Source organism: Dermacentor albipictus, chromosome 6 (genome assembly GCF_038994185.2).
Source record: "Dermacentor albipictus isolate Rhodes 1998 colony chromosome 6, USDA_Dalb.pri_finalv2, whole genome shotgun sequence".
Taxonomy (NCBI): domain Eukaryota; kingdom Metazoa; phylum Arthropoda; class Arachnida; order Ixodida; family Ixodidae; genus Dermacentor; species Dermacentor albipictus.
This window is the reverse complement of record NC_091826.1, coordinates 103,883,944-103,894,307: the sequence shown is the minus strand read 5'-3', so window position 1 is coordinate 103,894,307 and position 10,364 is coordinate 103,883,944. Positions and strand designations below refer to the sequence as shown.

General features: G+C 46.4%; 1 protein-coding gene across 2 annotated transcripts in view; it reads left to right on the top strand.

Moving 5' to 3' along the window:
* The first annotated feature begins 3,741 nt into the window (after positions 1 to 3,741).
* Positions 3,742 to 10,364, top strand: part of LOC139061316 (D-aspartate oxidase-like) — a 49,286-nt gene continuing 42,663 nt past the window's right edge. The window contains exon 1 of one of the 2 annotated variants that reach the window (XM_070541171.1): positions 3,742 to 4,048. The gene's annotated coding sequence lies outside the window, so the exon portion shown is untranslated. The remainder of the gene's footprint in view (positions 4,049 to 10,364) is intronic. The other variant, XM_070541170.1, reaches the window with a different exon arrangement.

The window sequence follows — 10,364 nt, the reverse complement described above, 5'->3', positions numbered from 1 at the left end:
TGAAGTTATTAATTTATTTTCATCATTCATCATTAGTACAGAAGGAGGTCCCGGATTTACAAGAACTGTCAGGGGGACCTCCCATTAGTAATTTAACAATGCAGGAATTAATACATTATGGCAACATATCAGTGGCAGACATCAGAAAACAGGAAGTTAATGAAGAAAATAAACAAATACAAAAAGGTGCTTACATTAATTGAAGTTCAATATACACGCAAATGAAACCGATACAGCGTATGAAAAAATAAATATGTAGTAATTGACACTCTATGGAAACATAATAATGACACATATAAAAGAACACGACGTTAATGTAACAGATAATTAGAAACAAACATATGCTTATAATACACAAAGTAGAAATGTTATATAGACTATGCGACAAAGCTATAGATACATTAGGTAAATACAGAATCATCGAAAACTGGAAAATAAATTTGTAAACAATATATACTTATAGTAATGAATCAGTAGCCACTCGTGTCGTTAGTAAATACTTCTTCGTATCTCTCCTGAATGTCAATGTTGTGCGGCAGGCTTTAATATGGGGTGGTAGTTTGTTCCAGTATTTAATGGCCGTAAGAAGGGAGGTAAACATTCCATAATTAGTGTTTATTCGAGGGAGTAAAAAAAATGTTGTTAGAGGAAAATCTCGTATTGTTAGTGTTGGTAAGAGCAGAGTTATTAATTGCATCTAAAATTATTTCATGATTTAGTGTGCGGTATATTAGTAAAACCAACTTAAACTGGAGCATGTAACGTAATGGTAGTATTTCTAAGGAACTGAAAATTTGTACTGCATGTGACATGTAACGGGAGAAATTGATGATCCTCAAGGCTTGATTTTGTAAATGTTGTAGATGTTATTATGTGCGAGCAATATGTGTTTCCTCAAACTGAGATGCATGCAGTATTGCAAGTGACAATGAATAAATGCGTAAGAAAGTGAAGTTCTCACGTTTTGTGGAAAATACGAGCGCGTTAGAATTAGTACAGTGAAAGCTCGTTAATTCGAACTTCAATAATTCGAATTTATGGATAATTCGAAATGTACGATTTGGTCCGGCCAAGCTCCACAGAAGTCTATGTATAAAAAAGTCCGTTAATTCGAACGCCAGAAGGTTCCCTCACGGATAATTCGAACTACGCTCGCCTGGCACCCGGCCAGAGAAACGCGCCTACTGCCTACACACAAGGCTGTATTGCCTCCGAAACGGAGAGAACGGCGAGAGAAGGCAAAATCGGAAAAAAATCTAACCGACGCGGGGTCAGCCAGAAGGGGTCAGCCTCCCCGTTCTACGTAACCTCCGAGATTTCTTGGCCGTTGCGAATCTCGGAGGCTTTGCAAATCTTGTACAGCTGCTAATGTTGTGCGGAGATGGCACTGCAAGCTCCAAAACACAGCGAATCAAGTACGTCGCAGCTGCGCTTGCAATCAAGAACCAACGAATCAGGGCTTTCGCCACCTTCACATGTTGAGCGTCTTTGTCTCGGAAGTCTTCATCGGTTGTGCACCTCTGTTTTCAGCGTAGGAGGTATCGGCCGTCGCGATTCATTGTGATGGTGTTAAGCCTCGGCTAACGTTCGTTTCGGTGGACATCGGTGGTGTGGCACAGTCGGACCCAGAGCTTCGACTTGAAGATGGCGTGTGCCGTGGGCACACGCCATCATTTTCTGACATGCCAAATTTCTGACATGCCCTACTGCTTCCAAATCGCAGTGTACTGTTGCCCTCCTTCACTTTCGTTAGTTCGAACTTTCGTTAATTCGAACTGAAGCGGCTTCCCCTTGCGGTTCGAATTAATGAGCTTTTACTGTACTCTTATTCCAAAGGCAATTCTTTTTGAGACCATGTCAGCATGCAAGTTAAACTTAAGTTGGGGGTCAAGTTTGACGCCAAGGAAGGCAACTTCATGTCAGGTGAGAGAACATGAGTTTGTAAGACGAGCGGTGGCGCGGGCGCGATGACGCGTTTATGCGTATACGTGGCAACATTCAGATGCACTTAACCATTGCGAGTCGACGTAGGTTGAAATTATTATCATGGCAACAATCACGCGCATTGCACCTAATTATTACCCTAAGACGTCTCGACGGCCTGCGACTTGGCTTTCGCCGCTAGTTCATGCACCTACAAAGAGTTGAGCTGAGAGAAGAGAAATTCACCGCGCCTCGTATGCACGCTGCTCTTCAGGAGTCCTTACTGTACGTGGCCTTCCCATAGCGCGGTCACAACAGAAATCAGTTGCTAGGCGGGTTCTCCTTTTACGTACGAAAGTGTAGTTACGTCACTTCCTGCTACGTATGCTGCAGTCAAGCTGCCGTCGCCGCGGCTGCTTGCGCGACAAATCTTTACCGGGAAACGTATGCGGGGAGCGCTATGGTGCTTCGCATTGCATTGGGCGCAGGAGCGCCTTATGATCAATTATGTGGTTCGGGTGCTTGTTTCGAGCTTGTTCTTTATAGAAACGTGTGCCGTTCTGTGTGTTCTATGTGTGATTCCAAGGAATGTATGCACTGTTCGCTTCACTTGGCTGAGTGCTTGTAGCTTCCGTCTTACGCGGTTATGAGCCATAGATGATGATAGCTTCCTGTCGACGTTACACCACGAAGAAATCCCGGGATCTTAGCCATAGATAGCTTCGCTGTAAAAAGGCAATGCAATTTCGAACGCCTTGGCGGATCATCACGTGAATGCTGCTTACGGCATCATTGATCGCGATGCTACGAGTGAAATCGCGAGAGAGAAGCGCATATATCTTCACGGCTGCTCTTAGAACGTTTGCACACCCAATCGACAAAACATTCGATTAACCGGACGTGGGGTGATCTCCCGCACTCTACGCCACCTAACGCATAAATTATCAATCCACCCCCCCCCCCCTTCTCGTGCTAATCTTCATTGCGAACAAGGGAACCGTAGTGGTTCCGAAACGTCATTATATATTTTATTTACTTTAAAACCTCAGACGAGTGCTTGTTTTATTTCGACTATGTATCACTCTCGCCTGACGACTCGTAAGATAAGCCGCAATGAGTGGTGTAGATGAAACGAAAAGAAAAAAAAAACGAAAGAAAGAATAGTGGAGTACAGTCAACCAAAAAATTTTACGGAACACCAGATATGAGAAAAAGCTGAATATGTGCGCAGCCTCACAACGCAGCCTAGCTAGTTTTCGCATTTACAGCATCTACCAGTATATCCGAACAGCATTGTGGGGTTTGGTTTTACTGACTACGGTTACAGGCTGCTCGGAAACTGAACGTTTTCTGAGAACCTGCGGTCCGGAAACTTTAGTGACTGTCTGTACGCAATGTCACACTTAAGCATCAGGCTTTATCATCACAGACTATAATTGTCTCTCTTTTCACTAGCGAATAACGCCTAACTTCTCCTGATAGGTTTTCGGCGTAGGGCCTTGAACTTTTCTTCCTTTGCACACTGAGGAGCGCCTTCCGACGCTCGGCTCACTCTGTCATCTCCACCCCGCATCTGTTGTTTACTGAAAGCTACGGTCTAGCTCTCCAGTCTGTACGGACATGATCACTGCGTGGACGTGTGCAGAGATAGGGCGAGAGATCGAAAAAAGAAAAAAGAAAGAGCCGAGGAGAGGATAAGAGACGTTGGTGACGTAGGTCGAGAGAGAGAGAGAGCTTCAAATGACGAGCCCTACAGAGAGAGAGAGGGGTGCCAGGCAGTGAAAGTAACAAAACGGTAGAGGAAGAAAGGAGAGCGTTCAACAGGCATGGCGGGCCGGTGATAAGAGGGCGAGCAAAAAGGTTTGCAAGCTCCGCTGTATCGGGCGATCGTATAGCTATCTTTCCGGCGGGAGACCCACACTGTCTTCTTTCACACCAAACAGTGGGCAACCGCTTGACTCTTCATTCTCTCAGACAGCAACCGTTCTGTTGCGACGCCGCCAACGACCGAGCCACGCCGTTCTGCGCGTCGAGTTATCTCGTTTGCATACATATACGCAGCGCGAGGCCTGGTTCCCGAGGACGAGACGAGGAGGCCTTCTTCCGTCAAAGCACTTCGAGACAGGTATGCATGCATGCATGCCACCTTGCAACGTGCCATTACTTATGTGTTGTTCTTGCACACTAATGCAGCTATAGTACTTTAACAATGTCGAGGGCAAGTGTTTCTGGAGTTCTCGACGCGCCGGCATCGGCGAAAGGAAAAAAACGAAGAAAAAACAAGAACTCCAGGTACCGCGAGTCTTCAGGAGAAATACGCGAAATGATGACTGTTGTTTCGTAGCGTATAAAAAAGGACCGGTAAGCAGTGATGTGACACGTCATCGTTATTTACGTGTTGCTTCTAATGCACGTTACGAATTAAGCTGCGCATCTAACCACGGTGTTCCACCGCAAATGTAGCAGTCGTTGCACCATTGCTAGCATTGAAAAGCCGAAACGGTCAACTAAGAGGACACGTGTCATTTGCAATTGCTGGCGTGAAGCTAGTTACGTGAAGCTAATACGTGAATCTGGCGTGCCTGCATTCACGCGTGACTGCGTCGTACTTATATAGACAGACACCTTGTTTCTGAAGGTGAGCGTTCAATAGCAGCCTGTGTTGCCTGTGCATATTATTTAAGTCAGCCTCTGTCTTTGCATGAATATAACGTTTTTCAAGAAAGCAAAACCAATTGGTGCAGCCCTACTATCACCCTACTCTTTCTTCCTCTCTCTCTGAATCTAGGATTGAGGCTGAGGTCAACAGACCCAATATATTTTTCTTCAACGGCTATGCCGCTTATGCTGAACGTGCGAATGACGATCGCATATCTAACTCTGAAGCAAGCATTTGAGGAAATGTCAAAGTTCAAAATTTCAGTGGTTGACTTCGAAGCAAAGAAAGCGATGTTTCGTACAGCTGATTATGAGGAAACTTGTTTCTCGCTCACCTAAAGACGCTGACTCTAGTTCGTTGGTTTGTCTTCGCTGTTCGATCAAACAGATTGGATGCGTGAAACTGCCCCGGAGAATGTGCATAATAATGTGCTTAAATAAGAAATGACCAAATTTAAATAAATCACTCGATAAAGAGAGCGAGAGCGAGAGAGATAGGAAGATTAATTAGAAGAAACGCAGAGATGTCGAATCACCAAGTATAAATGCCGTTGTGAACGTATTATTGGCATTCCTCGGTTATGTTCTGCAGGCACGGTGCAAATAGTTCTGCTCGAGGAAGTAAGCGAAGAGCTTCGATTTCAGTTCATGGCGCGAATTGATGCCGAACCGACCGTAATTACCTGCGAGAGCGCGAACTTATAACAATGCAAACGACGAACTTCAATCGTGAAGCTTCTGAAGTGAAACAATAATTAGGTCGAAACGCCGCGATGAAAAGTGAATCCGCAACGAAGATGCCAAACATACGCACCTCAAGGCGATTAAGAGAATGTGCAAGCCGACGTCGGCTACACTGTCGGCATACAACAACCAAACAGGGCGTGGGGATCAGAGCTTGAGAGCCACGACAAAGGGTGACACACAAGGACGATATAGCGAAACTTGCGCCATCGACTTTGTTGACAGACACTAGTATGACGGCTGCCGTTGGTTAGAGACAAGCCCTATTGCAGAGAAGTTTTTTTTCTACGCACAGACCATTGCATTTGCTCAATTAAGTGAGTAGTGACGTACTGTGACGAGTGCTTTACACATTGATAAAGACAACGACAGCTGTTTTGTCTTGCAGTGTGCTCGCGCTATTTCCGTTTGTTCTGCTCTATCAGTGCCAAGTTCATCTACCATTCCCCGAGAACCTTATTCATCTATCCCCCCAAATTTACGCCTCATCCAACTGGTATGGGTATCAGGACACATGGGGCTCACTTTAAACGAGTCAGCAGACGCACCAGTGGCGGTACCTCTTAAAGGCCCGGTGCTGAGGATCCTTAAACCTTCGGCATACACCACGGCTGCAAGACTTAAACAATTTGTGTTCAAGAGAGAGAGAGAGAGAAAACTTTTATTGTCAAGTTTTAGTGGAGCTTTCTTTCCCAGTGGTGTGGGCTAGCGTGGCGTCTGCTTTGCCGCGACGCTATCAGCCCATTCCGCCAACCGTATCTGGTCTTGCGGGTTGGAAGTTTTAGTTTTTTTCTCCCACTCGTCATGTGAGGGAGCTCGCCTAAGGAGTTCTCTCGGGGAAGGGTTCTTTTGGCATCCCCACAAGATGTGATCTTGGTCCGCAAGGGGACAGCTACAATGTTTGCAGTTTGGTGGATATTCACCACCGGTCATTGCAGCTAGCCTTTTTGGACTAAGTACAGATCTAATCTGTACTCTCCTGAGGTTAGTGGCCTGTATTCTTGTCAGTGTCTCGTGCGGGGATGGATATATTCGCCTGGATTCGCGGTAATAAACGGTCATTTCGTTGTAGGTGTGGATACCTTCATGTCGGTCAACCCCGTCGGGCAAGCCCACCTCCCGGTTACTAGCTGCTCGGGCAGCTAGATGGGCGGCCTCATTGCCAGGGTTGCCCGCATGAGCGGGTACCCACACCAACTTCAATTGATTGAGGTTTTTGTTAACTATTCTGAATGCTCGAGGGGAAATGAAACCTGAGGTGTAGTTACGAATCGCTGTTTTCGAGTCGGATATAATAATCTTGGTGCCCGGAATGGAGGTGCCCATGGCGATGGCGGCCTCTTCCGCCTCCACAATGGAAGATGTGTTTACCGTCGCACAGCTGGTGGTGTGCCCGTTGCCATTAGTGACGGCTATGGTGTGTCGACCATCACTGGTGCGAGCAGCATCCACGTATATGGCGGGTTGGTTTTTGTAGCATTGCCAGAGTGCCGCCTCCCTAGCTTTGCGTCTACCGCTGTTTTCAGTGCTCATGTTTTTCGGAAGCGCAGGGATAATGATCTTGGTCCGGATAGTGTTAGGTATTCGCTGTCGTTGCGGGATGTCTAAGGCTGGGCGATACCCTAAGGTGTCGAGGATCCGCTGTCCCGCATGTGTGCCGTATAATCGAACTGTTTGAGCCCATTTGTGGGCCTCTATGATTTCCTCAACGTTATTATGCACCCCTAGACTCAAGAGTGCCTCTGTATTAGTCCATTTTGGTAGCCCAAGAGCCTGTTTGAATAACGTTTGGATTAGACTGTTAATCCGTTCCAAATCCCTCTTCCTGAGATGCAGGTAAGGGCAGACATACGCCACTCGGCTCAGAAAGAAAGCCTGGATTAGCCTGCAGGCATCTTTCTCCTTAACTCCGTGCCGTCGGTTGGAGACCCTCCTGAGAAGGTTCTGTAATTGCCCAGCTGTAGTTTGGAGTCGTGCTATGGCTTCTTGGTTGTGTGTGTTTTGCTGGATCCACAATCCTAATACTCTGATTTTAGGAACGGGTGGGACCGGTTGTCCAGCTACCTGCACCTGAATGTGTGCCGGCAAATTAGCAGCCGCATTTGCGGGATTTTTTTCCGGACTATAAGCAATTCTGACTTTTTCGGCGAACAGCTCAGGTCATTGTTGCGAGCGTGTTTCTGCACTGCGTCAGCCGCTGCCTGCAGTGATTCTGAAATCTCTCCATCTGACCCAGTGCACGTCCAGATCGTTACGTCATCGGCGTAGATGGCGTGCCTGATATGAGGAATCTCTTTGAGCTGTCGGGATAAGCCACTCATTCTGGTATTAAAGAGGAAAGGAGAAAGTACTGCTCCCTGTGGTGTACCTCTAGTGCCGAGCTCTATGGTTTTGCTTTCAATATTGCCTATGTTTACGGTGGCAGTACGTCCCTTGAGGAATGTGGTAATATAGGTATATGTTCTCTTACCTACGTTCATGTTGGATACGTTTTCTAGAATGGCTCGATGTGAGACATTGTCAAATGCTTTGTGTATGTCTAATGCTAACACTGTTCGAGTTGCGCGTATAGGCGCTGGGTTAAGGATATCATTTTGTACTTGCCACAGTATGTCTTGGGTGCACAGTTTAGGACGAAAACCAATCATTGTCTCTGGGAAGAGGTTGTTGGTTTCGGCATAGTCAACCAGTCTATTGAGAACCACATGCTCCATAGCCTTACCAAGACAAGAGGTAAGGGATATGGGTCTGAGGTTCTCTAGACTGAGTGACTTGCCCGGTTTAGGAATGAAGAACACGCTAGCGTGCTTCCACTCTTGCGGGAGTGTACCGTTTTGCCAGTGCTGATTAAAAAGCTTGGTGATCATTGTTATGGTAGGGTCATCTAGATTCCTGAGCATTTTGTTGGTGATCTTATCTTTACCGGCTGATGATGTCGGGCGTAGGCAGCTGAGAGCGGCGCGTACTTCGGCCTCGGTGATGTCTTCGTCTAATGTTGTGTTTTCGTCTCCTCTGTACTCTATACTATATGCACCCGGCTCCCGTTCGGTATTAAGATATTGCCCGATCAAGAGGTTTACGAATAAGAACATGCCAAATTATGTGTATTATGCAACACCGATTTTCAGCACCTTAGATTCCTTTGGCACACTGGTGATGGTGTTCAACAAAAAAATTAGAAATTTCATTGGCGAGAATGCTTTGCCGAATACCAATGCTTAATTTTTATTCCCACACGGCAGGTCTGGTTCAGCACGTTCCCCTCAATGTTTCTATTGCAACGAACCTGAAACTATGGAACATTTCTTTATAAGGTGTCGTAGGTTCGACACCTTATAGGGGCACAGAAAACGACTTCTAGAAGGTCCCTTTCGCCGTCTTGGATTGGTCATTAAGCTCCCTATGATACTGTCTGTTGGGGCGTCGGCACTAGGACACTGCAATAGGAACGTATGTGATGCCATATTTAATTTTGTAAGTGAAACAGAGATTGCTATGTTAATTTTATCTTTTTACATTTATCAATATGAACACAACAATATTAACTTCAAATTTTAAGATAATACAGCTTGAACATTAAAAATAACGATCGGCATTCATTTTTAAATTACAAAATTCTATTTAAATATTCTTCCCTTTTTACCTACTGCCGCCAGATTCATGGCTGATCCACCGTAGGGGGTTGAGCCATAGCCGTAGGCACCAAAGCAAACCCAAAGCTCGCCTTGAACTTGCGGAAACCCGGAAGGTGGATAGAATTATTTAATTAAGGGGAAATTTCACAATTTGTAGCAATTGGCACGATTGCGTGGATGTCTCATTATCTCTTAATTAATTACTTCTCTCCACCCTGCGGATTTCCGCAGAACTATTACGTCAAACTCTTGCCTTTGCTTCGAGTTTCTGACAAATTTGACTTCGCCCTGCCGTCTGCTACCCGCCTGGTTAACTCAAATGGTAGAGCGGCTGCCTTGGAAAGGCGGTAGTGCCGGGTTCGAGTTCCGGACCAAGACGAATTTTTCTACAAATGCGAGGCTTTTCTTTCAAGGATACCGTAGGATGGGTTTCCATTGTAGCTATGGCGACGATTAGGTGGATGTCTCATTTTCCCTTAATTAATTATTTCACTCTACCTGGCGGGCTTCCGCAGAACTATTACGTCACAAACAGAAGGCTGTGGTATAATGAATCTTTTAAAATAAATAATGGTTTACCCCTGGAAAACCACTCTGCGCACCACTTTAACCATCAAACAAACATCTTTTTCTAATATCCATGCCTCACTAAAAAGTAAATGGTAACGTCCATAAGGCGACAGGAATGTGTGTGCCGATCCCGGAGATAGTGCAATACGGGGCATGCGTTTCCGTGGGGGGGGGGGGGGGGGGACACCCTGGCCCGCTTACGTCTGTATAGGCGACAGGAATGTGGTGTGTGCCGATGCCGGACATAGCGCAATACAGGGCATGCGTTTCCTGGGGGGGTACCCTGACCGGCTTACGTCCGTAAAGGCGACAGGAGTGTGTGTGCCGATCCCGGAGATAGCGCAATACGGGGGGCATGCGGTTCCCGGGGGGTAACCTGGCCAGCTTCCGTCCGTATAGGCTATAGGAATGTGTGCGCCGATCCCGGAGATCGTGCAATACCGGGCATGCGTTTCCAGGGGAGTACCCTGGCCGGCTTACGTCCGTATAGATTATAGAAATGTGTGCGCCGATCCCGGAGATCGTGCAATACCGGGCATGCGATTCCAGGGGGGTACCCTGATCTCCCTGATCTCCCGGATCTCCTTGAGTACCCTGATGATCGAGAACCGATCATGCCAGTTGGGAGTGCTGCGTCATTGAGTGAGCACATGCAACTGCATTCTGCCCGAAAAATGTCTGATGTAAAAACCGAAGAGCGAATCAACATCAAGTTTATGTGAAATTTAAGAAATTAGCCACGGAAACATTTCAAATATTAACCGAGGCTCACGGAGATGAAACTTTGTCTCGTGCACGTGCGTGTGAATGGCATAAGCGGTTTCCAGGGCGAAG